Genomic DNA, 26,356 nt, shown 5'->3' with positions numbered 1-26,356 from the left:
GATCGGTATGCTGGGAATGTTGACACAGATTTGCCGCAGCTCATGTGGTCATTTACAGGAGAAAGCCCACATTCAGAGACGAGAGACGGTCACTCAGGAACCAAGAGAGACAGAATCAGATCTGAAAATCTGAAACGTGTAATGCTGCAGAGTATTTTCCCTCCGCCTGGGACAGAGACTCAGTCCTTTTGATGAGGTGTCTGTTGAGCTCTGCGGGAAAACGCACCACCGATGCACACAGAACTCTGCATTCTGCCTGTCAGAAAGCATTTACAGACAAACTCTGCGCTGACTCTGACCTTTTGTCTCCGTCAGGCAGTGAATGTGGGGGAACGCTGAGCTTTTTAAATGAGTCTTGTCTGTTGCCTCTCCTCTGCCTCTGTGTTGCTGCAGAAACTAGCCACGACGCGTTTCCATTAACCAGCACAAGACTCATTCCAGCCCTTGCAGCACTGTGATATTTAGGTTGTGTTTGCAAGTAGCTGATGTCGTGGTCACCTGATTTGCATGTGATTTTCTGTGACTTTACAAAACCACAGATCTGAAATTCCCGCTGTGCCAGGGTTTGAGACACAGAGCGGCTGTGTCATGATCTTGGGTTTTATTGTGGTGTTTTTCTGTTATTTTGTTAATGTCCATTTCTGTTTTACTGTTTCTGTGTTCATGTTTAGGTTTTGTTAGTGGATCATTGCTTCCTTGCTCTCTGTTGTATTTACTCACTTATATCCTGTGTGTTTTGTCCGTTTGTTTCTGTTTGGTGTTTTTGTCTAGCTTTTTTTCTGTCTGCCTTGATTCCCAAGGCCGTCGCTTTGTGTTGAACAGTGGTGGGGACAGAGGAGCTCAGATTAGGGGTGTGAAGAGACATCACAGTCTTAGGTTCAGGAGAACGAGACGAAAAGATCCTTAAACAGTGTTTTAAATGCCTTTAAAACAGGAAATTTTGCTCTTTAAACACTTCTTTTCCTGCATTCTGGTGAAAGTTTCTGCACCAATTTTATGGTGGAAATGTTTTTACTTGTGTAAAAGGAAACACCAAATTCAGGTGGATCGTTGCTTTTCAAAATCTATAAATACAACAGAATCTAAGTCACTTTCAGATCGGTTTCTCCTGCAGATCAACTTTTCTGCAGGACATTTTTGGGTCATTTTAGAATCAGTAGCTAGTTACTTTTTCTTTGGACGATGCACATTTGTTTCTTTTATATTGTAATTGCATTGCATGTTTCTTCATGTGCAAATAAACCTTTGTGAAGGCATTTTCATTTGTTATTTAACTGCAAGCTTTAAAAAAGTGGTGGGGACATGTCCCCAGCGTCCCCAGCGTAAATGACACCTATGTTGATTCCTAATGTGTCTCACCTGGGGTTAATTGCCCCGCCTGCTTGTGCTTTTGGGTGGTGTCCCCTTGGGTATATATTGCTTCAGTCGTCTCATGTTGAGTGTTCTGCCTGTTCGGCTCTGTTTCCCCTGGATTTCTGGATTGTTCCCTTGTGCTTGGATTACCTTGCCTTTTGTTGGATTTAACCCGTGTTTGGACTCTTGCCTCGTGCTCGGACGTAAGCCTGTTTTTGTTCATCTAACAAATCATCTGCATCCTCCTCGTCAGTGTCTGCTATTTGGGTCCACGCCTTTCCTTTCCCTGCTGCTGCACTCAGCGCTTTCTGATGCTCTGTTAATCCTCGCCAGGAAAACGGCCGTACAGGTCGACGATGCAGCAGTTCATTATGACCTCGATTTAGCTTTGGTACAGAAGGAGTCAGGTGACGTAGTATAAAGAGCGACAACGTCCGTGTAAGGAGGTGGTGGTGGGGAGGATGGATGTGTCAGGTAAACTCAAGACTTTCACTCAGGAGGTTCGAGTTTCATGCAGAAGAAAGTCAAAGGTGACATGTTTGAAGTTAAATGATGTTTTGTAGATGACTTATGTACTTATTTTAACCCAAACCAACATATTTGCTTAACCTCTTAACATTCCTGTAAAATTCATGCTAAACGCCTCTTCAAGGCAGATCCAAAGTAAACTGAATGTAGTTCTTGAATCATTTGGAGTATCTGCCTGATAACACTCTAAGCAGTCTAACCCAGTCAGAATGACTGTAAGAGCTACTGGAATTGATTAATATCAGTTTAAACACATTAAAACTAGGGGTTTTAGTTTAAATTTCATACCAATACCATGAAAAATGACTGTTTTTCTGAGGGTCTGTCTCAGCGTATGTTTTCTAAAACAGCCCCGCCCCTTGGCCGCAGCGGCTGCTGCGTCGCTCCGTATCAGCCGGCAGCTCGACGTTTTTTTGCTGGTAGATCATGAAGTTCCTCCTTAAAGCTGGATATCGTTATTTTCACAATTTCATTGGCTACAGGAAGCGCCAGTCAGTCATCGGCACAGTTGGTTGCAATTGGCTCGGCCTACCCAGGAAATAAGAGGGGCCGGCCCTTCCTTTCAGCGCGGGCTCTCATTGGCTGTTGTAGGCTGTGAAAGGGACATGTGAGCTCCTATTGGGTCGGATTTGGTGTCAGTCGAAAGCTCAGAGTTCAGCGGCTAATTTGAATACAAGCTATCGTAGTTGTTTACATTCAAATCTGCGTTATTACGGTTATAATGACATACGAGCCACGTTTGCTGAAGCAATGTTGCAGCCGTCCCTGAGGATTTACTGATGGAATAATGTGTTTTGGACTAAATGTTTTACTGGATTGGACCGTCTGGACCTTTGACAACGTAACAAGACCGTTTCTGTTGGAATATAATCGATCGGTGGATTAAGTTACTAAGAGGGGCGGTCGCGTCACTTTTGATTGTCCGGGCTGGTCTGACAGAGGCGCTGATTGGACCCGCTGTGGTGACTGCATCTTGAAATGGTTTGCATTGGTTGAATCACGAGGATTTTAGCTTTCAGACGGTGGATCATACGAGTATGAAGTTAACATAGCAGCTGACGGACTGCGGGCGGGCCGCTGGAATGTTAAGAAGTTACACCCAACAAAGCGGCTTACAATATAACAGAGGTCGCACGCAACGAGGGGTTAAGTGTCTTGCTCAAGGACACGTTGATGGATGTGTCACAGTGGGAAAACTGCGGCATCGTCTGAATCTAACCAAACTACCACCGTTTCACCACGTGTTTAACGTCATGTGACTCGTCATGTGATACGCCCGCCGCTGCACTGATACCTGCCACCACTCCGACATGTCGGTGTTAGTGGTTTAGGTTTTAGGACGTGTTGCTCTGTCAGCACTCTTGTTTTCTGTCAATCACTTTTCATGTGAACACTGCGAATGGCTTCCTGTCATTGAAACGATATCACGTCCCCAACCAAAGACAATCATAACGAAGCACACGATGTATCTACAGCAGGTAAACCACCAAGAGGGGCTTCAGTTTAAGAAGTGATAGATGTTTTCTGCTGATGAATCTGAACTTGTGACCGTGAATCAGGAAGAATAAAGATTTCTGCCTTGAAGGACCGCAGAGGAGTGGTGGGCGAGGATTCTGACCCGACGGCACTCGGCATCAATCTGAATCAAAGGGGGAGAAGTTGTGGGCAGTCCACACTGTCTGTTCCATCCTGCGCTGATTGGATGGGGGGGGGGGGGGGGGGGGGGGAGATGGTAGGAACAGAAGATAATTAGAGGGTGGATGAAAGGGAGAGAGGAGAGACAAATAAATGGAGACAGAGAGGTTGAGATGAAGTGAGAGGGGGGGGCAGAGAGGCTGGTGAATGTGTGACTTACGCCGGGGGGGGACGCGTCCACGCCACTTTCTGAAATGGCTGATTCTGTCTCCATCACTTCCTCAGAGCGTTTGTTAAACATGTTGGCAAATGTACAAATGAAAAGGTTCCCTGTATCCGTTTTCAATGTTCACCTGAATTTAGTCTTTTACTTTAAATAAATAAAGACATGTCAACCATAAACTGGTGCAGAAAATGTCTCCAGAATGCAGGAAATAACCGTTTAATGCTCTGAATCTTCTGGGGGACGACCAACAGGAACCCACTCACATTTCAGCAGTGAATATTTCTAAAAAATATTGTTAAAATATCTTTTCGTCTCGTTCTCGTGACCCCAGTACTGTAGTCACGCCCCTAATCTGAGCCCTCACGTCCTGCCTTCACTTTTCCACACAAAGTGACGCTTCCACCGTCTTTGATGGAGGATAACTTCCTGTATCGTGCACGTTCTGCTTTGTGTTGCGATCGCTGCTTGTGCTAATTACCGAGTTCTTCTTGGTCACTGCTCGTCTGCTGTGGATTCATGTCCTGTGCACCGCGAGGCTTCTTCTTCTTCTCTCGACCTCTCTGACACGCTGAGCTATGAACCAGCTTGACCCCTCGGGTCATCCTGAACCGGCCGTCTGCTTGTTCCCCTGGTGTCCATGAACTCCAGCTGCAGCAGCATCCTCCTCCCCAGGTGTGCTCTGACGCTGTCGTCTTTGAAAACTAAACAGTTCTTTTTTGCTGAATTATTATTCAGTCTTATTCTTACTTACTACTTTTATTGGTTTTTACTGGCGTGTCTTATTAGTGGTCTGATGCTGGTCTTCATTATTTTATTTCTTTCCTAATGGTTTTTACTCACATGTATTATTCATGTGTCTGTTTTAATGGTGTTTACTTGTGTCTAGTGTTTTATCTTTACACTATCCACATCATTTCTGTGGCTGCAGCTTCCGTGCAGCACCGTGTTCTTCCACCTTGAATGAAATGTGCTATAGAGTGGTCATGTCGTACCGAAGTCCTGTATAAGAAGTGATCTGCCATGGGAGTCCCACATATTTAGTTTATTTTAGTCTTTGGACAGAATTTGTTGACTCGCCTCCTCAGTTTCTAATGTGCAGGTTAACTGTATCCGTGTTTCCATCTAACAGTCATGTGAATTTTAAGCGTACTTTTGAAATGTCGCAAAAAAGAAATTTGAAATCTGCGTTTCATCAGCTGGTTTGGAGCGAATAAACCAGGCTGCGGCGAGCGTCGTTACGTCAGTAGTTGACGTTACACACGGCTGTAATAAACAAGACGTCTGGGATCCAAACCAGAAACAAAACCAGTCACAGGAACCTGAGGGCCGCTGATCTGACAGAAACAGAGAGAGGTCCTCAGGAACGTGTTTCAAGTTGCTGCCAGCCACGTCTCCGCACGCCATGGGAATATCCGCTGTTCTGCAGAGTTCTGCACGATAACGCTTTAAACGCTCTAATATCCTTTGTCGGGTTCATCAACGGTGGTAAATTTATTTTCTGAACGTTTGGAGTCGTTCATATTTTATTACACTCAGCAGAAGCAGCGTTCACTGAGATTCAGCAGCAACATGCGGTGAGAACCTGTTTGATCAGCGTGCAGAGCAAAGGATCTGAGAAGGACCTTTAAGAGGTGAACGCATCATTCAGCAGAACAGCTGATGAAGGCTTCCTGCCCAGATCCGCATCCACCTCTTTTCTCAGCACAAACGAGCGTCACCGGCTGCGGGAACTTTTCGGCGGGCGTGCAGAACTCTGCATGACCAGGGAGACGCCGACAGCAGAAACAGCTGATCAGACGTGAGTTACAAGTTTGCTACGTCAGAACTTACTCAGAGAAAGTGTTTCCATCTCCCGTTTAGCGCCTTTACTCTTTTTCTACAAAAACCACCTCAAGCGAGAGAAAAAAACTTTTTTGCTAAATTAAAGATTTTTTATTCCAAATTTTGCCGTTTCCATCGACCTTTTCTAACGAGACACTTTAAAAAAACGCCGATGGCTTGTGTGTTTCTGCTTCTCAAGAAAATCTCTTTTCAGTTGTCAAAGCAGAGACGGAAGGGAAGGTAAACAGCAGCAGAGAGAGTGTCTCTCCTTTGCTCTGCGTGTCCCCGTCACTGCTTTGATCATAAACCTCTACTGTATGTGCATGAATGATTTCCCGCGACAGCCGGGCGTGCAGCCCACGTTCCCCTTCGTTTCTTCATAAAAAGACATAGGACGCTTTGAGGAAACTGAATTCTTGCTCTCTCTGACAGAATTAGCGCCTCTCTTTGATGACAGCTGAAACGTTTTGTTTAATTAACTCGATCCTTTTAATTATTTTGTCTTCTTATTCATCTCATGCGTCTCAGCTCTTAATCGTGTCTACAGGGGAAACCCAGCTGCGTGTGTGTGTGTGTGTGTGTGTGTGTGTGTGTGTGTGTGTTTGTGACTTAAAAAACGTAAAGAAAGCATAAGCGCGCGACCGAATTCTGAAGAAAAGTCTTCCGCCCCGGGGCTGGAGCAATGAATGAACAAACTGGGAGAGCACTTTCACCTAAACACAATATTCTGAAACTGTATCTTTCATCCCAACCCATCTGCTCACGTCTACAAGATGAACAAATGTTTTCTTTCAGGATGAGAAGGATGATGGATAAAAGACAAAGAAATTAGGAGCGGATGGTGCTCTTATGATGAGAAGCGTTTGTCTTTCTTGCACGCCATATGCAACAAACTAACTTGGAGTTAGGAAGCAAGTAAGTTTTCAGTTTGAGAATCACTGATCACCTTTAACGGTATTCCCCCGTGTTCTGACTACAGCCAGTTGTTGCTGTAAAACAAATGAAACCAGATGTTTGATTAAAAAAACAAAAAAAACGGACTGAGTATCTTTTCGTATGAGGATCTTTTTCCACGTGAAGTTTCACAGATCTGGGGTTTGAGCCCACATGTCCAGGCGTGAGCCGGGCGTCGCACCTACAGGTGAGGTAAGACCACAAACGCACCTGAGCCTTCAGCCCTGTTAAACTGCAGCATGTTGACACCAGGAGCAGGAGACAGAGGAGTTTGAGTTTCCTGTTTTATTTTGAAAGTTTCTCGTATCTTGTTTGACTTTTATTTCCTGTCCGTGTCCTCCCTGTTTGATTTCACAGGTGAAATGAATTTAGGCTTTTGTCGGATCGTCGTTCGCTCAGTGTGTTTCTTGTCTTCTGTTCGTGGTTTTGGATTTGGTTGCTTTGAGTTTTGGCCAGCTCTCCTGCCTGCTTCAGCATTACTGTAAGTTCTTGTTCACCTTGTTTTTCTGTTAAAATAAATTTGGCTCCTAGTTTGGAACCAACCTGACAGGAAGGCTGTGATTTATTTCAATACTTGTAGAATATAAACGTAAAGGTTTTTAGATTAATCGGCGTCGTTTTATTTTCACTTTGTGTTGCCAATTATCGCTTCGACCTGCATGTTGAACTGACATTTCATGACCTTTATCTCCTCCCCCTGCAGCTACAGAGCAACACGATGCTTCACGGTGAGGCGTGTTTGTGTCACCTGGTGAAGGTGAGTCCAGGGTTCTCTCTCTGTTAGCTCTGTGTTTGGTTTGAGGGAAACATCCGGCTCTGTAGCTGCTAAATGCTCCACCATGTTCACCAGCTTCTCTCTGACCGAGTCTGTTTGCTGCTGAGCAGCTCGCGGACGGCGGCTTCTTCTCTGGAAACGACGCTCTGAGAGTGAACCGGAACAGAGAGCTGCAGCCGGACGGAAAAAGAACGAGCTGAAAGCCGCTGTGAAGCTGAGGGGACTGATCACAGCTGCTTTAAGGATGGCTCATACACTCAAATTGCTTTGCGGTTATGGACAAAACTACTTTTCTTTCTGGCTAAAGGAGTGACTTATTGAATTATTACAATCTAATCTGCAACAAACTCCTCTTTAAGAAAATAATTGTGCCAGTTAAGGCTGTGCAATAAAACTAATGATGTGATAGAATTTTTCTCCCTGGTCAAATAACAAATATTCAATAAATGTTTGATTTAATTCATTTGAATCGGCACTTTTTCTGAGGGATTTTTTTTGAGTAAAAAGGCACTGAAAAAATATTTTACTTAATTTTCCTGGTACATATTTGTTGAAAACAGATTTTGTCATCGTAGTTCCGAATGTTCTGCCTCAGATGTTGTTGTGAAGTGATCCTCTGTTTGGCATCAAGTGTTTGTTCTTAGGTATTTAAGGTATTTTTTCAGGAGGGGGGGAAAAAAAAAAAAAACAGCCTTTAAACTTGAAAGAAATAATGATTTGACTTTCATCCTGATAATTATCGATGATCGAATGACGAGATGCCACAATCCTACATGTGAAGACTAAATTAAGTGTAAACTAACTTCAAAACCTTCCCAACCTCCATCAATGCCTTACATGTGGGTTTTTTTTTTCTTGTTAAACAAATATAAAATAGCACATAATTAAAAGAGTGGGCAGATGGGTGTGTAAGGAAAAACATATAATTGAGGGGGAGAAGGAATAAAATAATGACCACTGATGATGTTGTGTACACAACTCTATAAAGCGTCCGCGGCTATTTCCATCTCTGGTGGGCTGCTGCAAGAATGCAAATGTGACTTCTTCTTCCCTGCCGAGGCTCAAGAATGCAAATAAAACGGGAGCAGCATATGCTCGGATTCAAATATGCATGACTAATGAGCCTGAGGAGCTAATCACCGTGGCATGAAGGCAGGAAGTGGGGAGGCTGTCCACAAAAAGGCTGAACTTTTGGCCTTTTGCTGTGCACAGGTAGCATCCAGTGAGGGAGCCGCTAACCTCCGGCCCCAACACCTCCGTAAACTGACTTTTCTGAAAGTGTTTTAAATGTGCTTGCTTGTTTCCCTGTGGCTGTCAGTGAATGGATGTTCCTCTTGTTAGTCCAGAGATCAATGTGAGTTGTGTGTGAGAGGGGGGGAGGGGCCCAGTTTTCGACAAGCGCATGTAAATTCCACATGTGTGAACGTTTGAATTTCAAAGAACCATGAATGTCTGCGTAATTCCATCAAGTAGATGTTAACCAATAATGTCAACTTGCTCGTGACGCTGCAGGAAGGATTTATCCTCAGGGGGCAACATGTGACCGAGATTTCAGCCTGGACCAAAGTGCTGGACGGAGAGACGGCGCCATCCGTAAAGCCATTCTATAGCATGGCCGCAAAGAGAGACGGAGTCTTCTTTGGTCATGGGAGACCTAATCGTATCAACAAGAACAATAAAAACATCCAACAAGGTATTTTTAGTATTTCCAACACGTCCTCGTACCTAAACGACAAAATAGGTCGATTTGTCAAGTGTCCCAAAACAACAGAAGACCATAACGAGATATTTGTCCGGAGGAAAGTAAAATCACACATTTAAGTGTTTCCCAAAACGACACGTTCGAGCGTCGGCAAGGACCAGTCCGTACCGGATCTTAGCCCTGTAAAGCCTGAACCGTCAGACAATTGCCAGAAAATTCAAAGTTTTGGGACACGGAGTGGTGATTATACCTAATGCCAAATAAAAAAGCTCTCTGCATGTATGAGTTTGGTTTTGTTATATCATATTTGATACCTTCGGACTTTATTGCAACAACCAACATGCAGGACTCAACATGTTTTGAGCCTTTAATCAGCAGCAGCGTCACCATCTCACCCTAACTGCTCCACGTCACTGGAACTGCCGCCAACGCCATAATCAGGATGTCTTCAATGCTGTACTTTTTTTGCCATTTATAAAATTCAAACCAAACACAAATTACTGTGTATTTTTTATTTATTATATTTTTTCATTATAATGAAGTGATTCTCGGAAAAATCCAATTAGACATTTAGCTTCTCGATACAGCAGGAAAAAAATACAGGCAACATAATTTCTCAATTTCTGCTCCAAAAATACCTAATTATGCCTTTTAATTAGTAAATTTAAATAATTTAAAGAGTGTATGTAGCTTAATGGAATGCATAATGAAGGATCTGCAATAAAACTATGATTTACAGAAGTATACATACTGACCTTTTATATACCTGCTGGATCTAATCTGATACACGATTTAGCCATAAAATAAGTTATGAAATATTCAGTAAGTATAATTCAAAACAATTGGAATGTTTTTCTCACCTTAACTGCTTCAACATCGGCAGAAGTTTTCTTGCACAACCACCTGCAGGTCACCGATTGACGACCTCCATTTCGGCCCCCTGGTGGATTATCTGTGCATTGCATGTATCTGATTGTTCCCCAAAAAACCTGATGCATACAAACTATCACACGTGTGATGTAGAGCCCCCCCCCCCCACACACACACACCTCCTTACACGGACTTTGTCGCTCTTTATATGACTTTTTGTTCTTTAGAGGTCGCAGCTTAACAACAAACCGAAATATGGGTCGTAATAAGCTGCTGCATCATTGACCTGTACGGAGTATTTCTAGACTTAGGGGTGTGTTTGCACGAGTGTGTCCTGACTATCGCTGTCTGATGCCACGCCGTGAATCGGCTGGGTTAGGGTGAAATCCACAGCGTCCGTTTTCTCCTATCTTCAGCACAATGTCTTCATGCTGTGACATGTTGTTCTAGGGTTAAAAAATCAGCTGGGTAAAACACTGAAGCGCCGTCTAAAACATGAAGACAACAGAAGAAGAAGCACGCGGGGGGAGTTTGTTGAATCGATGAATACTTGAATTTGTCAGTGAGTTATTTTCAGTGGGCTTTTCTCTGCTCTCTTGTTTCACTTTGTCATCTTTAAATCTTTGACACACAGTCATATTGTGGCCTACTTAACTTTTCCCAGGCAGTTTACAGACTTGCACTGCATTCTTGGCTAAAAATAGCCGAGCAGTGAAACACCTCCAGCTGCCCTCTGCCCGTTCACTTCCACTCCAGGCACTGTGAGTCTTCTGCACTCTGATATTTATGGACAATCAGAAATATCCAGGACAAACGGCTAATCTGGCATTCTCGCCAAATTTATAAAAATCACGACACGTCTGTCGCTTTGTAGCATGAATTTATCCACGTGTGTTCAACAGAGACTGTTGGATAACGGTGGACCAACAGAACGGCGGCTTGATATAAACTCTCCCCTCAGCTCTCTCGACAAACTGACGCTCACTCCCCGTTTCAGACGAGCAGAGTGGAGAAAAAACCCACAGGCGCTTCCTGGTCCTCACCAACCGTCTGTGTGACGCCTCCCTCCCACATGCACTGATTGACCTTTAAGCAGAGTGCAACAAGACAATAAGTGCGTTAAATGATATGGAAACTTTATGGATGAAAGCAAAACGAAAGAATAAATAACGAAGCGTGTGGTTTAAACGTCACTCAGGCTTCATCTGAAAACATCTAATGTGATGAGAAGAGCTTCCACATGGTTTTCCATCGTCTGAGCTTTGACACTTGTTTTGTTTTTTAATGGCGTCGCCTCGCTGTGTCCTTCTTCTGCGATGGTTTAATGGCAGCGACATGCGCTCAGCTCCTCATATTAACAACAACAGGAGGATTTTCTTTTGTGGACTTTCTGGACTTTATTTATGCTACATTTGGATGGTGACCCTCCCACTGACCAGGTCCTGGGGTCGGGAGAAATGATCGATTCTTAGATGCATCGCGATGCGGACATAGAAGATTATGAATCCATTAACAAACCTTTAAAAACTTGACTAATAAATGTCAATTGATAACGTAATGTTGACGGAACGCAAACGGCGGCACTCGCGGCAGTGCAGCGCCCGGACCGTCTGTGGCGCGCACACAACAGTCTGCATTCCGCACACCGCCGCTGAATAACCACGCTACTGAAATGTCTCACAATCATTAATATCGGTGCGCAAGTAATGATTTTTAACTCGCACAAAGCGAGCATGGCGACGCTCGGCAGCTCTGCGTATCCTGTGCGTGAGGCCGAGCGAATGAGAGAGCGAGCGGGCGGCAGAACGTGACGGTGACAGTTAGCGGAGTTTCAGTGTGGTGGTAAATGTGCAGTATATGAGAGAGCGTAGGTCGCTGCGTGTTCGTTAATAAAAGTCTGTAGTTTCCCCAGCGGCTGGAAAAGTGAATTCTGTTGGCGTGTACGGGGGCCTGCTCTCCGTCCCCCAGACTCAGCCTTCTGCGTCGCAGCCCCCCCCCCCCCCCCCCCCCCCCCCCGCCCTCTGGATCTCATCCCCACAGAGATCTGAAATGTTCCCTGTCTGGACACAAATCTACTAAAAACCCAACTCTTTACCCAGGCGTTCACTCCTGAATGACTTTTTGTCGTTCTGTCACTGTAACTATGTGGAAAGCGTCCTTGGGTCCCGTGAAAGGCGTTAAAAATATTTATGTATGTAACGTTAGCTTAATTAGTAACGAAATAAAATTATCAGCTGTATGTCATTACTAACTAACCTACTAGTCGAGGGTTGAAAACATCAGGTAGAAGCTGAGACTAAACTGGTGCACAGCTCTGTACACAGACTGAACATCCTGATTATTATTTTTCAGTCTGACAACTGGTTGTTAATGAAATGAGGGACCGTGGAGCTGAGGTTATTAAAGTAAATTAGGGATGCAAACTAGTCTTTTAATTAGGAGATGTGTCTTTTGGATTTTAATGCGCAAATTAAAAGCTTAGTAATTATCCAGGGATCCTGTATAGAAAAAAATGATGCACCAAGATGCATCGATAATCGTTTTATAATCGAATCGCAGCCCTCTGGATCGTAATCGAATGGTGAGGTTCCCAGACATTTCCACCCCTACCAGGTACTAGGGTCGGGGATCGTTACCCAACCCAGTACCCTTAAAGTGATACCGATACCAACTGAGTACGACTCCCAGTCTGTTTCCCGCCGCCACAGCCCCGAGTCAGTAACAGTTGCAGCTCGTAACTGGTCCATGCAAAAAATCAAATCTGGTGCGGTTCGTCGTCTGTAACTACGGAAGAGACCACCTGCTTCATGTTTACACCGGTGCCCAGAGTACGTGAACGGCCGCTAGATGTGCTTTTTCAGTCGTTTTAATACAGACGGAGATCAACTCTGATACGCAGCTAAAACGCTGCTGTGGACGGAGATCGTATTCGTTTTAAAACTGAGTAGTGTGGGGTCTAAGTGAGGCAGGTGTCACCGTGTGGTTCAAGACCACCAGCGCCAAAAAACGACAACTGCCTTACTGACTACAGGCCCATAAAACTTACGGCAGTCATCAAGAAGTGCCTCTTGGGTCCCGTCACGAGTCACTTTAAGACCGCAGTGGGCTCCTCGCTGGACCCCCTGTAGTTTGTTTATTGCTCCAACGACTCTACAGATGACACATGTAGCAGTTGCCCTTCACCTGGCCCTGACCCACCTGGACAAAGAAATGACACTACAGGAGAGCTCTCCAAACTAAACACAGCAGCATTTTCTCACTGGCGACAGGATGACATTATTTGTCAGTGCTTCCCAAAAGCATTTTATGATGTGACCATGATGTTTGAAAGGTTTAGACACCAACGAGCCTCAGGTAAGGGTAGAAAAACATCTTGGTTTGGGTTCAAATGAATATTTTATTGAGATTACAGAACGATCTTGGTTAAAAGAAACCATCGAAACCGGAAATGAATGAATAGTTGACCCATCCATCCACCCCAACGACTTCCCTCTGTGGACTTTGTGGCTCTACAACAACGTCAGGTGACTTCCTCCTTGGCTTCCCATGAACAAAAGTCATAACTCCTGTGACTGCTGGAGGGCTAAACAAACGTTGGAGCATTCATTTGACTGTTGAACACTGAGGAATTCAGCACGTTAGGAAGGTTTGCTGGGCTGCTGGGCTCTATGCCCCTTTAAAAGGCAAAGGACCTGAGAATATCACCCGTTTTATATTTGAAAAGACTCGGTATCTATAAGACACCCCTTCACCCATTGTCACTGCATTCTAGAAAGTTTTCTGAGCAGCTGCGTCACTGTCTGATACAAACTAGTAACACCTCAGACCACAAGAGCCTTCAGCCGACAGCAGCAGCTGAGATCATCATGTTTCCTCTACCATAAACACTGAATCCAACCTACTCTCTGCAAGTCTCACACTGTGTTGTGTTGAGAAGAATTTCGTCTCGCTGTGTGTTTATGGGTTGACTTCACTTTGTTTCAACAATCCCTGAAGAAATAGGACTGAAAAAGCATTTTCTTTCTGGCCACTTGGCATAATTCCTCCTTAAATGACTCTCTATCCATCTATTTCTTCTTGCTCTCCTCCCGAAAGAAAAATGAGAGGCATCCTTCTTTAAAACATACGGCCCCCCCACACCCCTTTTGTTTTTCTTTCGACACCTCCTGGGGTAGATTTTCTATCTGTGGAAGTCATCCAGTGCAGTAGACGTCTGGGAGGCTTTAAGCTCGCTCTATCACTACCGCTGCTGTGACTAATTGCAGATAGACTGGCTATTGATTTGCTTCCAGACACAGAGCAGATGTTTGTCTGCAGTTTTAGTAAAAGCAGGCAGTAAATCCACAAAAGATGAGAGGAATTTAAAGGCTTTTCATTTTCGACGGGGAGCCGTATGCCATTCTTTATTGTCTGCTTATGTTGCCAAGTAGAAGAAGAAGAAATGTCAGATTCTTCAGAAAGTCAGATCTTTTCAGTGCAACTTGCATCATAACCCGAAGACGACAGAACCATTAAAAAGTTGGACAGGAATCTTACAGAAAATGACATTCCTCACAGTGTTGCATTTCTAGCTGTTTACAATAGAAGTTATTACCAAACATGGACTTTCATGCGCCGGCGCCTTGTTCCTGCCTGCACAGTCTCACTCCCGACTCGACACTTGGTCAAAGGCCCTTTCAGACGTTTAGGGCTCCGCGGTCAAGTTAGCAAATCTTAGCAACGACAAATATGTAACATCTGATGAAGTTAGAGACAATAAATATCCAACTTCCGGTTAGACTTTCAAAATAAAACGCTAGTATTTCAAAACATCGCCATCTTGAAACAGCACGTTATTAACCAAGTGGAACCGGATCTGCCCGAAATCGCTGTTCTGTTTTCAGTCCAAAAACAGCGGTTGTTTGTGTCCATAAAGACCGTCCTCTCGGGCTGCCATCTTGGTGAGGTCGGCTTAGCTGATAAGAGTTTACTTTCTGTATTTCATCTCCATGTAGTCTGTAATGGTAAAATAAATGTGTTAATGCACAATGGATTTATATTCCTTAGCTTCTGACCTTCCAAAGGAGACCAGAATTATGCATCTAGGCCTGATGGTTGAGGAGTTAAAACAACTACGTAGGTCGATTAACACATAAGTCAACTTACGCAATTCACGTAACTCGTGCAACTTCAGTAAACATAATTAATGTTGACTTTTTGTTTCACACGGGACACGAACCCACGGTCTCCTGGGTCAAAGTCCGGATTCTGGCCCCGCATCCTCCCCAACCGCCTCCTCACTTTTCTGTTAAACATCACATACCTTTACCGTCACAAACTGTCGCTACAGGGCTCCCCCCACTGCGTTGAACTGTGGCGCTACAGGGATTACAAACTGATGCCGATGTGTCTTGACCATGCGTCCATATGTGACGAGTCTGGGAGTGAGAACAGGTTGTTCCTGCAGCTTTATGATGTCCTCTTTTCTATAAAAATCCATGTAATTTCTTTTTACCATTAATATTTAAATGTGCACCGGACCCTCTGTCGGGACAGGATATGCAGAACAGTGCGGTTTTGATATGGGCGTTCTGTTTGACAAGTGAAAAATCCATATTACCCATTACACATATCCATGCTTTAAACAATAGCTATAATGTAAAATTGTAATTTAATCCAAATTTAACACTTCAATACGCATATAATTTTATCTTCCCAGTACAGGCCGCCCTCGGCTGTAATGCACCAGCGGCCACCCGCTCCTCTAATTCAGTCACTTTTTCACTAGCCAGATAATACAATGGTATTTCCTGGTGGCACATGCTTTAATTTACATCTTGATTTATGAGCTCCAGAGGGACCAAAAAAAGAAGTAAAACAACCCGCCAGACCTCCTCTGAATAACTGAATGTACAATAGGCAAAAGTACATTAATGTGATTAGTTGGACAAATGCGTTGTGTTTGCTCCCAGCTATTCTCCTGTGTCATTCAGCGTAATACGTACAGACGTGTCACCGCACCGCTCGAGTGGACCGGCACGGCAGCCTCAAAGCATGCTGGGTGGTTAAATTCAGCTACTGAAACTCAGAGGGCTGATAAGGTTTGTAACCCTCTGCAGGGAAAGGAACAGATATGATACTGTTGGCAGGAGACAGATTGTGCTGCACAGGGTGAGAAACACTGACACAAAGGGAAAGTGGAAGGAAGAGATGGAGAACAGAAAATGGACAGCTAATTTAATACAGTACTGGAAACTCCTTTGTGCCTGTTACATACATAAAGAGAGAAGAGGATAAAAAGTACGGAGAGAGGAAGGGTATCTTAAAATGAAAGTACAGCAGATATAACGTACACATGGATATTGTGAACATTACATTTAGGCACAGAAGGGCTTAGCTGGAGATAAACAATCAGTGGCGTTTTCTCCCAGAAGCCAAGGGAAGCCAGGCTTCCCCTGTTTTTATCAGACTCTATTTATCATCAAAACACAATGTTTATAGTTTCGCTAAAGTTTATAAGCTGTTGCGGTCATCTCTTCCCCATTTCTCACTATCTTACAATAAGTGAAACAGTGCCCCTCTAAATGCTACGCGTTGGATGTGTGGTGAAACAGTATCGCACCACCGTAGACCGGCCTGCAGTCTGACTCCGTGAGGAGGCCAGGCAGAGTTGTGAAAAAAAGTTAAATGATTAACCAATGAGATGAGGCCTCTGTCATGCCACTGCCTAACTGTGATTAGTCAGGATGATGCCAAGGGAAGCCAGCCGCTGTCTGGCTTCACCCCAATCAAATCACAGCATGCGATCAACGTCATTAAGATGATATAACGGAAGCTGTTAGCAACTTTAGCTGGTGCAGTTATGGAGCGTGGAGATTTGGAGTTTTTAGTTATAATAAATACTTCTACTAAACTACCACTACAGCAGCAATTTAAGATTAAATCTGACTGAAGACCAACGCCAAAACTGGAGCTGGCCTAGAGAGAAAAAAGGGGGTTTGGACGTTCAATGAGGAAAACTAAATCCGTACAGAGTGGCTAGTTGGTAGCGCCAAACTTTGACTGACTCTGAACGGCCTTCCTTTTCAAATAGGAACTGCAGCTCTTTGTGCAATTTTAATGTGGTTATATTGTTTGTTTTGCTTTGCTTGCCTGGATTTAGCTGTGAATGAATAGTCAGTTGAAGTAACCTTATTGTTTTTACTGCGGTTGTGTACGCATAGATAATGAGCGCCACAGACAGCACAGGGCTCTGGGCCAGGTTAGGCTACCTGAATCATTGTCTTCAGTGTGTTATGAACATCTGGCCGAGCATTAAGTATGTAGCCCTATTTGATACATGCACCACTGCTACTATGCAAATTTCTTCTGATTGAGCTTGTGAATGCTTCTTTTATTCCTAACCTGCACCATAAGCAGCGGGCCATGTATGTTATTTGGGTGAGAGAGAGAGAGAGAGAGAGCGAGCGTACATCCCGCTGAATGCAACTTTCAGCGCGTGTATCAATATCTTTTTAAAGTTTGATTCAATTTTGTGTAAAATTATACCCTGCACTGTAATAGCACAATGAAACTGCACATTTTGGAGTCGCCTTTTATTGTGGCCAGCCTGAGGCCTTTTTATTGTGGCCAGCCTGAGGCCTTTTTATTGTGGCCAGCCTGAGGCCTTTTTATTGTGGCCAGCCTGAGGCACACCTGTGCAATCCCCATGCTGTCTGATCAGCATCTCGGCAAAGGAGAAGTGACACACAGATTTTCACTAACACAGATTTTGACAGATTTATGAACAATATTTGGGAGAAACAGGCCTTTTGTGAACACAAAGTCTCAGATCTTTGAGGTCAGCTCATGATGAATGGGGGCAAAAACAGAAGTGTTGCCTTTATAATTTTGTTCAGTGTATGTGAGTGTTGCTTTTCTTACAGTTGCGGCGTCATCATGCACATGTAAATGACTAAATTTAACTTTTTCAAACGACTTTGAAAATGTTATGAGCTCAGGTTGGAAGGCCTGCACTGAATCTGCGCAGACAATGAGCCTCCACAGAGAATACCTTTGACTTGTTCTGTAGCCGAGCCTGACCTCTGACCTCCTGAGAGGAGGTGTGGAGTGTTATTTTTCCATCAAGGGTGTCATTAAAGAGGAAGGAAAATGTAGAAAGGTACAAAAAAGCCATAAATCACATGATCAACACAGAAAGATGATGACAAATGGATGAAGGGATGATGGGTAAAATGGAAAACAGAAGTGGGTAACAGAATGTTGGTCCCCACTGTGCCAGAGACAGCTGCTGCTCTTCTTTCCTAGAGGTGCTAAAGCCGGGACCCTGTCCAAATACAGCGGCTGTAAAACAATAAACAAGGGTAAAGGAAGGCAGGGAGGGAGGAGGGCGCATCAGGGCCGAAGGAAGGGGGGAGAGATGGAGCAGGAGGACGGGGAAATAAGACGAGTCTATAGGGACAAATAATGGGAGGACAAGGAGGAGACAAGAAGGTTTCAAAGTGGGCAGGAGGAGGGGGGGCTCTGCAAGAAGAGAGGATGTGGATGCTATTTCTCTGTCCGTTCAGCGTGAGGAATATGAGACAGAGGAGGCGGGAGCATAGGAGGGAGGACAACACCTCAGAGTGCCATTCTGCCGCTGTTAGTTCAGAGTGAGTGCCCTCGTAAAGAGACCGAGAGGCCGGGGGCCGTTTATGCTGCCAGCTCTTTTAGAAACAGATGTTTTACTGGATGAAGCGGGCACTGTAGGGGAAGAGGAGGAGGGACAGGTAATAAAGACTGTAGCTGACCGACAGAGTAGAAGAAAAGAAGGCCGACATAATGAGGCTGGCAAAGAGTTGAGGAGATCCAGACTGAGAGAGACAGAAAGATGGAGGTCAAGGGAACAATCTGAAACAACAGTTTTTATTTTCAGGACTTTACTTACAAAGTTTAGTTTTTATTTGCTGTTGGGAGCAACTGGACAAACTCACAAGTCAAAAGTTTTAGTATAATTTCAATAAGTGCACCATGGTTTATTCTAATGACTTATTTATTTGCACAAGACTGCACTGCTGGAGTGGATAAAATAAAGTTTTGATTTCATGATGGACAGTTAGAGGATTACTAAAGTTAGTTCAGTCCGTCCTGTGGGACCATAGACAGTATATTACTGGACGAAGCCACTCCGCTGGTTTGAATGGAGAGCAGTGAAGCCAGTTTTGGACCAGTAAAATACTACTACAGGGCCACTTCCTGTTGGCAGCAGGGGCTTCTACTGATGATCGCGCCGCATAACTGGTTTAATGATTTGGAGCAACGGCAGAAACACTGCAGGTTCTGGTAGCTGCACAAACAAAACGTTTCATGGCTCAGTGTGTTTGTCTGTTTCGAATCGTCACTGTTTAATCAGCCCACCTTTAAAATTAAATGTGCATGCCATCCCTTTTAATTTTTAAATGGAATTTAAGGTTCTGTTATTTAAGGTAAAGCCACCTCAAAACTGCAGGATAGTCAGTTCTGTACGTGAAGACTTGGCTTTTTTTATGCAGCAGCAACCTCTGTTCAGATCTCCCATCAGTGACACATTGATCCCAGATGTATCGGCAGATTATTGCAGGAAAGAGGTTTGTTCTGAAAACAAGAGGAAATGCTTCCAGGACCGCACCACTGCCATGATTCCACATTTTATTATCCAACCAATCATCATCCCTTCCCTGTTCCGTCCTCCACTCCTAGTGTCCCATATGTCGAGGTGAGAAGCCCAGTAGCTCGGGGGTAATGGGGCCGAGGGTGAGGTTTGTTTATTTATTTATGGCCTCAGCCTGCAATGAGCCATTAAATGTCACACCTGATGGTCTCCGGGCACAAGTGTTTGTCCACTTTGTTGCGGTCTTCTGAGTTGTTTTTAATGATGGGATCCACTAGGGGCCGTCTGCAAAGGAGGTTTTTATAAAATGAAATGGCTGCCATTTGAGAGATTGACAACAAAGATATTAAATAAACAAATATATTACACACATTTGTACACGAATGCACAGAAATTATTAATCCCCCCTCCCCCCAGATACCTGCCACACTCAGTTAAGCTCACCTTCAGGTTTATGACTCCCTTAACACAAACCCCAGCCCTTCAGCTCAGAAGCACTAAAACCACTTATTTACTTCTGCTCAACTCTGCCAGAGGCTTTTTTTTTAGCCCCTGCAGACATTTAAATGCACTCAATTCTGACACATCACTGCTGAGTTAAGTTTAATCAAACACGGTTTAATTTAAACATTCATCTCGTGTCTGACCAGGTCAGACCATCTGCGAGGCTCTATCTTAATATGAGTGTGAACTTTTGGCCCCCACGGCCGCTCTGCGAGTGTGTGAGCATCTTGTAAAAAAGCTGATTTTTAAGACGAACACACACAGTCAGGGTTTTTCTTTTTATCCAACCTCCATTTTCCTGGATTTTGCGAGCTGTCTGTCTGAATCACTCCCAAACATCTATTCTCTCTGCATGCTGACCCTATTTTCTTTACTCTGCTCTCATTTTCAGGAACATAGACTTTTAGCCCTTCAGACACCCCCCTCCCCAGTGAATGTGTGCATTTCATGTTAAAACCTGCACTGAGTGGCTGCAGGTCAGTCTAGTCTCTGCTGTGCCTCTCTGAACATGTCTTATTAATGAGCCTCGTGGCCGTGGGGAGGATCCACAAACTCACAACACCTAATGTACAGATGAGAAGGAGGTTAAGAGAGGACAGGGGGAAGAAAAGGACAGATGGGGGGGGTTGGGGGAGAAAAGGGAAAATAATTTGAGCGATGAGGATGGCGGAGAGGAGGAGGGAGGCACGGAGAGACGAATGGAGGATTGAGATAGAGGAGTATACAAAGCAGAAGAGGGTCGACACAGAAAGAGTAAAAGACTGAAAGAGGCATGACGGAAAGTGCGCTACAGCGTGACAGAGGAGACAAAGAGAGACGGTGAATCCAAACAACATTTTTATGAACTGGCCTAGTACCTGAAGACTCTTCTGGAGTCACCGTACGTCGCACAGGTTGCAAAGCTTTCTCGCCCTTGTATCTCGTCACGCTGCAAAGCGGATTACAACGGCAAAGCCAAACAAAACCCCCGCAGCGCGCACGCCGTACAACACTAACAGGTATGACAAGGTGTTTGCAAACACAGCAAGTCAAAAGCTTAGTTACTTATCCATTTCTTTGATATCAGAAGAAATGAGGCATGGCCCGTCCAGACGGAGGATCTTTTGCAAGTCGAGAAGAAACTAGAAATAAACAGAAAAACAAAAACCAGTCTCACGGTCTCTCAAATCTTATCAGTCTGATTTGAAATGCTTTAACTGGAGATAAGAGGTCAACAGCGTTTGTTCACAAATTAGCTAAATGAAATTTAAATGAGGACAAATCGCATCAGATGATTGTGCTGATTTACTCTGTATTAAGCAAAGACAAAGCTCTTTAAAAGTGCACCAGATATGGTTCATTTTGTTCTTTAGATCATTCTGAAAGTGATTTATTTTCCATAATTCTGACTTTTAAAGGTCTAGACTCAATCTCCAGGCATTAGAAACTTCTGAAGTACTTAACGTTCATCCCAATTAATTGTATTCCCTCTGTTCTTCTGACTGTAACTGCTGTCTCTCTCTACATGATTGTTTTATGGCCACAGTAATAATGCAGGGACACTAAGGCCCTGACCTTTGCGCCCCTTACTCCTGCAGTGGAATCATGTGTTTTTTTTAATGACGCGACGAGTTCATTCAAGGTTAACTTAAATGTTCTGCTCAGTGTTGTGTTACTCAGATTAGCACATGGAAACACAAGCACATGTTGGTGTAGATAATATTGATAAGCATGTCCTGCGTCGGGGTCAAACACTAGTCAAAGGGCCACCACGCAATCTGCCTGAAAAAAAGTTTCAGTGTGGTGCTTATTCCATGTTTGATGTGTGTGTGATTCTGTGCAGCGGTGAAGTGTGTGGAGCTGCCGTTTCAGGCTCCAGATGACCTGCGACAGCTTCAGTCTCACATGAACGGGTCAAATGTGGGTGGAAGATTCTCGTTCATTCCCTAAAGCAGGCTGAGACTGTAGCCGTGTTTCCATCAGCGTTTTTAATGCGCATTTTAAAGTGTCTCGTTAGAAAAGGTTGATGGAAACGGCAAAATTATAAAAAAAATCCTAAAATTTCTCAAAGTACTCATGTTGCTGCTGAATCTCAGTGAACGCTGCTTCTGCTGAGTGTAATAAAATATGAACATCTCCAAACGTTCATAAAATACTTTGAATCATTTGTCACCATTGATGAACCCCACAAAAGGATATTAGAGCGTTTAAAAGCGTTATCGTGCAGAACTCTGCAGAACACCAGATATTCCCATAGCGTGCGGACTGGTTTTGTTTCTGGTTTGGAACCCAGACGTCTTGTTTATTACAGCCATGTGTAACGTCAACTACTGACGTAACGACGCTTGCCGCAGCCTGGTTTATTCGCTCCAAACCAGCTGATGGAAACGCACAAATTTCACAATTGTTTTTTTTTTTTTTTTTATTTCAAAAATACTCGCAGATGGTATTTAAACAAGCCACAAAGAGGAGGCTGCACTGAAAGAAAAACATGCATTCAGTATAGAACTTTTTATAAACCAAATCTTAATTAAGCAATTATGCTATAATTAATGTACAAAACATTCGGTTTCTGAAACAAACTCGTTCTCCCTCCCAAGTCGTCGGCGTCAGATTGTAACGCACTGGGGGGCCCCTTTACATGAGTTTTGAATGCTAAAGGTAGGTGAAGGATACAGTAAAGTCTGAGTAAGGAGGTGGTTGGACTTTCACTTAGGAGACCAGTGTTCGTTTACTGTGTGAAACAGTGTTTATTTTTAACTTACTCAAGTAACATTTATTAACTTACGGAGGTTAAATCACACAGCTAACGTACTCATGAAACCTAACCACATTACTCCGTTTCTCCGTAAACCACTAGTTTTATTTTGAAAATCTACACGTCCATTGCATATTTATTCTTGCTAACTTGACCGTGGAGCCTTACACATCGAAAAATGATGCTTAAGGGTACCCCAGGCGTTAAAGCGTCCATATGTGATGAGTTGGAAGTGAGAATGTGTTGCTGCAATTCAAACAAATGGTGGATGGGCTGTTGTAGATAGTGGTCGCACACTGAATTCTTAAATGTTCTTAAAAGACAAAGAACAATATTCCAGTGCAGATCAAAACAGCAATGTGGTGCAGTTTCTGAAGCCACTTTGGAGCTGCTGTACAATAAAATACAACCAGTATTTCAGGCCATCGCATCGGACTTTGATAGACATTTCAAAACAACTAAGGGTTCAAGGGTCAGGAAACACACATACAGTGCATCAATAAGAATATCGAGACAATCAATTATAAGAGCCATAAAAATATGATTTAATAAAATAACTGTACTTGCATACACTGTCATTTTCTTTTAGCAGGAAGTCACATTGAGATCAAAAACCACAAGACAGACCTGGTCAAGGCGGCAGCCTTACAAAATCTGAACATTTTAAAAGCAATATATACTGTTTATATACCACACACGGCTTCTCTAGCCCTTACAATATGAAGTCAAAATGGGTGGTTATGACATCCAACCCACCAAATCATATAGAATGCAATGGTGCTTTTATAATGAAACATATAAATGTATGTACACTGAATCAAGGCTCCATAAAATAGAGGAAGTTGCATGCATTTACAGTATGTCACCTTAATCAATCACAGACAGCAGTAGCTCCCACGTTTTTTTTCTTGGAATTGAAAGTACAACAAGATTTCTGTAAAGTAAAAGCCATTTAAATAAAAGTCCTATGCATATATCCAAGTACTCGTATGAGGGCAATCTTTAAATGGATTTAACATCGGACTTGAAAATTGTAACATTGTCAATCAACTGCAAGCCAGCTTTTGAGAAGACCATAAAGTTAGTGAGCACATAAAACCCAGTTTAAACTCAGCAGAGCAGTTTGTGAGTTTCTAGAATCTGCATTGTCAGCACTATGGAGGGAGGATGCGTATAAATGTCAGTGTCATCAGCATAGAAGTGTACTTTTGCTTGAATGTCCAAAGTCATTTATAAAAATAGAGCACAAAATCAGTCCCAAAATAGAACCCTGGGGAACACCTTTAGATTTCTCAAGACAATCAGATGTGTGGCCCTCCTACGTGGACACGTTGAGTTCGATCCGCGAAGTAATTTCTGAACGTTCGGAACCAAAACCAGCATTCCTAGGTTTGTTCAGCAGCACTTCATGGTCCACTGAATCAAACGCCTCAGATTAAACCACAAATAAGGCTGTGCAAAGCTGTTTTCTGACCAATTAAGGCACCAATGAAATAATTTGTAACCAGCATTAATGTTTCAGTGGACTAGTGGAAGTGTTATCAAGTAAAAACAGTTTTAACTGTAAATTTATCTGGGATTTAAGGATCTTGTCCTGGGCTGAGAGTTTGGAATTCGGCCGGCACATACTTAAGCAATGTGCAAAAAACAAATATTTAAACTGGTATGTAATTTTATTTAAAAGCTTACAGATGGAGGTGCTACTGCACATACACAGAACAAACATTTCTGCACGCAGAAACATGTTCCACTTTACAAGCATAAACCCATTTAATGCACTTTATTACACACTGTATGTAGTTTTACTGTTTCTTTTCATATGTTACAGTTTAATGAACTACAAACCTCAATAAATGGCTTGATGTATACCCAGCTAGGAAATGTCTTTGTGTGCTTTTTCTCTCTGCATTGTTTCTTTTTATTCCCGCTCTCCCTCTATGACAGCCTCCTTCTGCACAATTATTTCCTCTTGACTTGTATCTTTGTCTCCCGCTTATTTTTTCCTCTCCATCTCTGACAGCCTCCCTCTGTGTCTCCCTTTTCTCTCTCTCTCTCTCTCTCTTTACACCGTCAGACTTCCTGCACCAATTTGTGGAGACGGCGTTAAGAACAGTTTCTCCTTCAAAGTGGTAGAATTTAATATCTGGGCTGTGACTTAAACGATAAAACAGCAGGGCAGGTATTCACACTGTACACCTGGCTAAATTAGTTTGAACTTAGGGACAGCAGAACGGAGTGATAGAACAAAACATGGAGGAAAAAACGACAGAGGAGAACAGAGGCAAGAGGGATGGAGGACTGGGGGAGGAAAAGGAGTGTTGCGATAAAAAATTGCCTCACACTTAATTAGTGCTGCAAGTCACAATTAGTCACACTTCAAAGGAGGAATTCTGTTTGGAAATTGGATTGGTGATCATGTTGAATTTGATCAAAATGAGATCGAGACCTTGTAATCTTCAAACGGGAGTGATAATGTGTGTATATATATACATATACTGTATGCATATATGAGCAGTCCACTGTGTCGTCTGAATGCACTTCTCTCCTTTTCACTCGCTGTCACTTCACTATCGCACTCTTTATTCTCCTGTCACCACTCCTCTCTTACATCTTCCTCTCCTCCCGTACTCTCCCAGTTTCACAGTATGTCCACACTCAGCTGGATGCATTTGAAGACATCTTTTATTCTCAGTTCTGGTCCTCCGTCCACACTAAACTATCATTTTTATCATCTAAAATAAAAAGGAGCTTTTTTGGAAACAACCTTCTGAAAACACAGACTTCTGGCACTTTAGTAGACGAGGAAAACCGAGCTTTTGGAAAACAAAAGCTTGCTCAACAGCTGTCAATCACCTTTTACCTTCTACATTTGTCATTAGTCTGGATGTGTTGATTTTGTGTCACCACTTTGCATTCAGAAACTAGCTGTCTGATTGACGTCTCGGTGCAGAAGTTTCTGTTCGCCTATGATAACGGGTGCATTTATCTGACGGGTATTTTGTAATTGCTCAGGTGTCTCACATCAGGAACATGTATAATAATATCTAAACTAAATTGTGAGTTCAGCAGACAAACAGAGGATTAAACAGCTGAGCCCAGCTCGACCTTTTTGTTTACTTAAAGAGGACAGAGAAGAAGAAATGTTCCTGGTTTTTTATTGTTCCAAAGAATGAACCAGAAACAGTCCTGCCCGTGTCCTCAGTCCAATGTGATCATTGCTCTCATGTCGTTCTCTCGCTCATCTCTTAACTCCGCATCCTTTCTTGTGATGGATTATTCAACAGGTAGTCCATTTAGCCACGATGTGAACACGGTCGCTGATGCGTTTCATCGGTTCGCGCATTAATGCTAATGCTTCTATCTATAGAATGCAGAGACTGTAATCTCTGCAGCGCTCATTTCCAGGACCTCCACGTTCAAATTCATCAATCAATATCGCCGATATTTACGGTCCGTAAAAGCACAAGTCACTGGATGACATTTATGCATTAGTGGTCCCTCCTTCGCGTGTCTCAGTTTAGAAACACTTTACATGGACGACGGCAGATCGACTTAACATTAATCCATCAACTGTCATTTACACACTGCAGGGCTGTGCTTCCTTTGCAGTAACCCACTTAACGAACACTCTGGTCCAGGTCAGC

At 43.4% G+C, this 26,356-nt stretch overlaps 1 protein-coding gene across 12 annotated transcripts in view; it reads left to right on the top strand.

Annotated features, from left to right (window-relative positions):
• The first annotated feature begins 1,453 nt into the window (after positions 1 to 1,453).
• The window catches only part of dag1 (dystroglycan 1), a 128,605-nt gene continuing 103,702 nt past the window's right edge, over positions 1,454 to 26,356 (top strand). The window contains exons 1-6 of one of the 12 annotated variants that reach the window (XR_006829118.1): positions 1,461 to 1,556; positions 6,359 to 6,478; positions 6,644 to 6,709; positions 6,875 to 6,998; positions 7,221 to 7,274; positions 7,403 to 7,761. The gene's annotated coding sequence lies outside the window, so the exon portion shown is untranslated. Of the gene's footprint in view, positions 1,557 to 1,597; positions 1,884 to 5,049; positions 5,541 to 6,358; positions 6,479 to 6,643; positions 6,710 to 6,874; positions 6,999 to 7,220; positions 7,275 to 7,367; positions 7,762 to 26,356 lie in introns of those variants that run through there. The other 11 variants (XR_006829117.1, XM_046076220.1, XM_046076216.1 and 8 more) reach the window with 11 other exon arrangements.

The sequence above is a fragment of the Micropterus dolomieu genome, linkage group LG18 (assembly GCF_021292245.1).
Source record: "Micropterus dolomieu isolate WLL.071019.BEF.003 ecotype Adirondacks linkage group LG18, ASM2129224v1, whole genome shotgun sequence".
NCBI classification, from domain to species: Eukaryota; Metazoa; Chordata; class Actinopteri; order Centrarchiformes; family Centrarchidae; genus Micropterus; species Micropterus dolomieu.
This window is presented reverse-complemented; position numbering and strand designations above follow the sequence as displayed.